Source organism: Palaemon carinicauda, chromosome 5, assembly GCF_036898095.1.
Source record: "Palaemon carinicauda isolate YSFRI2023 chromosome 5, ASM3689809v2, whole genome shotgun sequence".
NCBI classification, from domain to species: domain Eukaryota; kingdom Metazoa; phylum Arthropoda; class Malacostraca; order Decapoda; family Palaemonidae; genus Palaemon; species Palaemon carinicauda.
The window spans coordinates 53,441,999-53,448,584 of NC_090729.1; positions in this window are offsets into that span (position 1 = coordinate 53,441,999).

Here is a 6,586-nt window from a genome sequence, read left to right on the forward strand (position 1 = left end):
TGTGGTCTGTGCGAATGACGAAGGGCGTACCTTCTAAGAAATGGCGAAAGTGATGGACAGCCAAGTGCACCGCCAGCAATTCTCGATCGAATGTAGAATAACCCGATTCTGCCTTGGACAGTTTTCTGCTGAAGAAGGCCAATGGGCGGGGGCGAGCCTTTGACCACCTGCTCGAGTACTGCACCAATAGCGACGTCGCTGGCATCGGTGGAGAGAAGGAGAGGGGCTTGTGGGATAGGAAAAGTGAGAGCCGCAGCAGTTGATAGGGCCTTCTTTGCATTGCAGAAGGCTGCTTCTTGAAGGGGACCCCACTTCCGGTCCTTTGGCTTGCCCTTGGGGGAGGCATAGAGGGGAGCAAGAGTGGCGGCAATGGCTGGCAGAAAACGGTGATAATAGTTGATCATGCCCAAGAATACCTGCAGAGCTTTGACGGTCGAGGGCGCGGGGAAGTTCTGAACAGCTGCTACCTTCTCAGGGAGGGGATGGACTCCTTCAGGAGTGATACGGTGCCCTAAGAACGACACTTCGTTGGTGCCAAAGGTACACTTGCCGTACCGGACTACAGGGCCATTTTGTTGCAGGCGGTCGAGCACGATGAGCAGGTGACGGAGGTGTTCCTCTTTTGAGGAGGAGAACACAAGTATGTCGTCCACATAACATACACAGAAAGGGAGGTCCCCTAAGATGCCATCCATGAGACGTTGAAACGTTGCCCCAGCATTACGAAGGCCAAAACAGGAGTAATTGAAGGTGTATGTACCAAACGGAGTGGTGATGGCGGTCTTTAGGATGTCTTCTGGGTTCATAGGCACCTGAGAATACCCCTTCAGGAGGTCGAGCGTAGAGAAAACCTTCGCTTTGTGCAGGTAGGAGGTCACGTCGGCAATGTTTGGGAGGGGGTAGTGATCCGGTTCTGTTTGCATGTTCAGGCGCCTGTAATCCCCGCACGGACGGAGGGAGCCGTCTTTCTTCAGAACGATGTGTAAGGGTGACGACCATCGGCTGGAGGCCTTTTGGCAAAGGCCCATTTCCTCCATTTCGGCGAACGTCTGTTTGGCGGCTGCCAATCGTTCCGGTGCCAGACATCCGAATTTTGCGAAGACTGGGGGTCCCGTCTTCTTGATATGGTGATAAATACCGTGCTTGGCAGGAACCATGGGCGTTTGGCGAAGTTCTGGACAAAAAACTTTCGGGTACGACGTGAGGAGGTGGGCGTAGGCATCCGTGGGTGCACTGATGTAGAGAGCGAGGTTAGAGGGGGCGGGTTGAAGAGGTGTCGACAAGTACGAGTCTGCGTTGACCAATCGTCGGTGGGCGACATCGACCAGAAGGTGGAAATGAGAGAGGAAATCCGCACCGAGGATTGGCATTGTGACGTCAGCAACGAGAAACTTCCAATTGAATTTACCGTTTCCGAAGGATAATGTGAGGTTCTCGTAACCGTAGGTGGGTATCGCAGATCCGTTGGCAGCTACCAAGCGGACGTCGGCAGATGTAGACAGACTACGTCGTGCCTTGAAGAGCTTCCTTGGCAAAAGAGAACGACAAGCACCCGTGTCTACCAAAAATCGCATGCCTGTTCCTGCATCCTGTAAAAAGAAAAGATTAGAAACACGGGAGGCCACCGCCACAAGCGATGGTCTACTTACACATTTTTTTTCCACTGACAATCCTTGGCACATTTCTTCGCGGTTGCTTCGAATCTGAAGTGGTAGTAGCAAAACTGCGGTGGATGGGAGGTAGTAAGTGGCTGTAGAAGTCGTTCGTTGGGGCGCGAGCGATTGGTGGGTGGTGGGTGGCTTTGTCGCCGCTTCGGCACGTCACGGGGTAGGCGTGTATGTCCTACGGCATTCATGTCAGCGTCGGTTGACGTTGAATAGGCATCCTCGTCGTCAGGGGTGGAAGCCTTGATGGAGGTCTTGAAGTGGCTGTCCATAAGGGCGTCGGCTTTGGTCATCAAGTCCTTTATGGGTAAACTATCGACATCGGGTATGGCAGCACGTACAGGTTCGGGTAAACGGCGTATCCAAAGGGCATGAAGTAGGTTCACCTCACGAGGAGAGCCGTCTGCGGCAGGTTGAAGGCGAGCGATACTGGTCATTTCCCTGAGTGCAATCGAAGCCCTTTGGTCCCCCAACGGTTGTTGCGAGAGCTGTAAAAGCGAGAACATAATCCGCTTTGGTGGTTGAGCGAGTCACGCTCCTGATACGAAACTGGACTTCTGCGCGCTGAAACCAAGCAAACGCCTCTCCGCCGGAAAACGATGAAAGTTTGAATGGAGCGGCCGCAGCACCAACTGCCGTAGAGTCCACCATAGTACTACCAACGATCAAGGGGCGAGGGGGTGGTGGAAGGCGGTGGGAGCGAGTCGCCTTCCGGGGTCACCAATGTAACGGGCCGAGAGAAGGTTGTGAACTCAAAGGCAGGGTGCAATCAACTGAGTTATAATATTATAGAACACTCTCCTTTATATACAAAACCTCAAGGCAACAGGACATAATATGTTTACAAGACAGACAATGTCACAGAGGAAAACCGGAGACGTGAATTTTCATGTTCGTTTTAGTGCGAGGGAAGAGCGCAGATACAAGCATAATATATACAAAAGGAATTATGTACAATTGTGTGACACACAGTTGGTACAATATGTAGATAATGCATTACTTTTAGTATCACTCACTTAATCCCTTATTTGGAAATCTTTTATTTAGAAACCAACATACTTTTCTACAGCTAGATATCTTTTTTCTCATATTTATTCATTCTTCTCAATATATCGCAATGGAGCCGTGATTAAATTATATCAATGGGCCCCTTTATAACTGATAACTTAGAAAGTATTTTTACTTAATCTAGAGTGGAAGACATTACAAACATGGACAACTTAGATTCTCCTTACTTTATTCTTGTAAGTAACACGGCGTAACTCTTCCATTAAATTGTCTTTTAACACATTTTGTGAGTTGGAATAAAGATCCCATGAATTTTGTTAATCGTTGAAGTTACAATATTTTTTTACTTCACTTGAAAATTTCAAAACGAAATTTCAGAGTTACCAGAGATACTATCAATATCTGCCTAAGTTGGGGTGATAGAGGACGGTGTTTGACCTTATTTAAAAGATCATAAAAGATACTTTGTTATAAGAGAGAGAGAGAGAGAGAGAGAGAGAGAGAGAGAGAGAGAGAGAGAGAGAGAGAGAGTATCCCCAAGTAGCAAAAGATTTTAATGAAATTTTTCTTTTAAAAGATTGCATGAGTCGTAATAAAGTATTTCCCTTTTTCACCATAGTCATAACAACAAAGTGATATCACGATAGTAGAGTAACTTATCATGAAATAACTTATGTGTAATTATAGGGATACAATTACTTTTACCAATTCTAGCAATTTATGTTGTAAAAGAAAATTGCTGATTCAATTATTAGATCATTATTCTTGCAATATAGATACGACGGAAATGTGACATGTATGTGAACATTTTATTATTTTCTAACTTATTTTCTTATTTATCAGGTACTATAACATTGGAGGGGAAATATTTGCAACTGATCATTAACGGTGAAGTAATAAAACTGAATTTAATTCAGAATTTACGTAGTCAATACTGGAATACTCATCTTTGCTCAAAAAATGCTATATTTGGATGGAAATAAAGTAATACTAGGAAAACTTCCAATGTCTTTCCTGCTTAAATATTACCCAGTAGTACAGTAATCGGAATACTGTTCTTGAGATAATTAGGAACATAATCCTTCAATATAAGTATACCCAGGTCATTCCAATATATACAGACAAAACCACGGAAATACTGAAATGTATTTTTAAACGAGGTTTAAGTTGCTATTAAGTTTCTCTAGCGAACCTTATAAAGTAATTACGAAGAAAAGGTAATAGGGTATGATATGAAAGCATTGGTGGGATTAAGAGTATGATTAATGTGATGCATATGGGACAAAAAATATGAATTCTGAAAATGAATGGTAGAATTTTAAATTTTGGAATAATTATAAAGAACCCTATAATGATACTGGTGAGTTCAAATCAGATTGTAATAAATTAGGTCAAGACTAATTAGATATGTCTAAATTTTTATGATAGTATGATATCAGGTAGACCCACACTAGGTAATATTAATGTTAAAATATGTACTAGATCAAGAAAAACAGTTACCTAAAATATTAAGGGAGTCAATGCAATACAGTACAGTATGTATGTGTCGTTTTTTATGTAAAAACAAACAGTATTTGAATGTTAGGCAATAGTTGGTAAGAATAGTATATATTCTTTATAGTTTTGTATTACCTGTGCAATGTGCCGGGATTTGATACTTAGAGAAGTACTGATTTTCATAAACATGATATGCAACTTTCATCTATTAAATACTGTCCTATAAACTATTGTATTTAATTTCAAGTTAGTTTCATTTTGTTTAATGTGATGGAAATATGAATAGTCATTTATTTCTGAATTATTGTATGTGAATGGCATTCATCTTTTTTTAACTTGTATTTTAATGAATGTTTGAGTTTATTAATTGCTAAGTGATATTCGGAAATGCTGGGTAAATAGGAAGGTTCCAAATACATTACTAGTATAGTTATTAAAAAAAAAAAATAAGAGGTATACAATGTAAGTATAAAACTGACTAACGTTTTCTATAACAAACTTATGTTCCTCTGTATCCTTAACAATTGATGACATTCTGACGGTTGGTGGGAAAAGATTTGTGTTTTAAGGAAATTATAGAGAATTGGACTGCTGCCTGGGCCACCACCAGGAAGTCATTAAAGATCCCATTTCAATATATTATGTCTGCGAGATTTTTTATATTAAGAATGTGGAACCAGACTTTTTTTTTCATAGAAACAACCAGTAATGTTGTTCGTAAAAAAAAAAATATCCTATAAGTGAAATATGTAAGCTAATACCTATTCTTATTAAAGGGTTCATTTAATCCATAATTAAAAAGCGCATTCAGTTCATTTTACTTTATTATTGATTATGAGATATGGTAAAATGCTGGTGTTATGAAATCAAACAACTTTAGTGCTTATATAAAAGCTGGTTCATCTAAACATTTGAATGGTTCAGTCATACGCATAGACTCACCAATGATGGCAATACTTTATACTCCTTTTTTTAACGAGGAAAAAAAATCTCAGTGATGTGGATTCTGAGCTAGTATAAGTCCTGAAAAGCAGCTCAGAAGCACAGTCTGTGGATCACCCCAACTTTCAGTCATTGCTCATATGAAAGACTCGCGTTTTTACTGTCGCACATAAAAGTCTCCACTTACCCGGATTTGGGTTAATGTAAATTTGTCTTTTTACGATTCTTTCGTATCTCTAAAGCAGACTGAAGCCCTATTCTACGGCGCCTCTATTTATTTATTTTCATATTTCATTAAATGCAGTCGCCTTTTGTCAGATTTATCTTCTACATATTTTTTGGGTGAGGTCTTTTTAAGTTTAGTGGAAACTACTTATTTTCTGTTTAAAAAGTATTATCATATATTTAAGTGGCACCCTTGCTCCCCCACCTACACAATTCTATTAGTTAAACCGTATATCTGTCATAGTCTCCTATACCTGATTCCTACGGTTTGTTGGTAGTTGGTAAATATTAATTTTCGATTTGCCTTTAGCTATATATGATTCCATAGCTGGTTGAGTGTATTGCCTAATCTATCCTGTGTTATGAGCAAACTGCATTAATAGAATTTCAAAATAATTATTAGCGATTCAGTTTGTATTTTATATGATGATATTGAATGGTATGCATCTCATACTTGGTATCATTTTCTTTATGAAAGAATCCCTATTTCATATTAACATGGAAAATTATTGTCGGTGAAAGATTAATTTCTCTCTCTCTCTCTCTCTCTCTCTCTCTCTCTCTCTCTCTCTCTCTCTCTCTCTCTCTCTCTCTCTCTCTCTCTCTCTCTCTCTCTCTTTTAAATACATTTGTTGACCAAATTCTCCATCATTATGGAAATCTCCAATATTTCCGTGACAAAAATTGAATAAGTGGAATGAAAATGAGTGGTAAGGTTCACCTCTCTGGCTTTAAAATTTTATGTTTAACTTCTTTTTCATTTCAGATTTATATCATATTAAATTCAGATCTGCGAGCCACAAGTACGTTAATCAAGCAATCAGTTTATATGTAAGACTAATTAAGCTTAAGTAAGATATTACTTTAAAATCAAAGAGGATTTCACCCTTTTGGTCTTCTTATCCAAGTGTATAAATGTTCGTTGTATTGTACTTTTTATTTATTACAGATATAATTTTTTGGGGGGAACCATATTAATTTCATTTGGTTACACATAAACTTTGGTGTTTTTATCAATTCTTCAGGAAATTCCGTCTCCTTACAGTTCTTCGTTTGTTTTCCTTCTTTCTCTTCCTTTCACTTTTAACTTCGAGATTCAGCACTAGACTTTATCGAGAGTTCATGGTGCATGTGTCAATATTGAAGCGTTTAAGCAAGGAAACTATGAAATATATTGCATTAATTTTTCTCTTTTTTTTTTGGGGGGGGGGCGTTACTAATACACAAAAATAGTTACTTTATCTATTTCA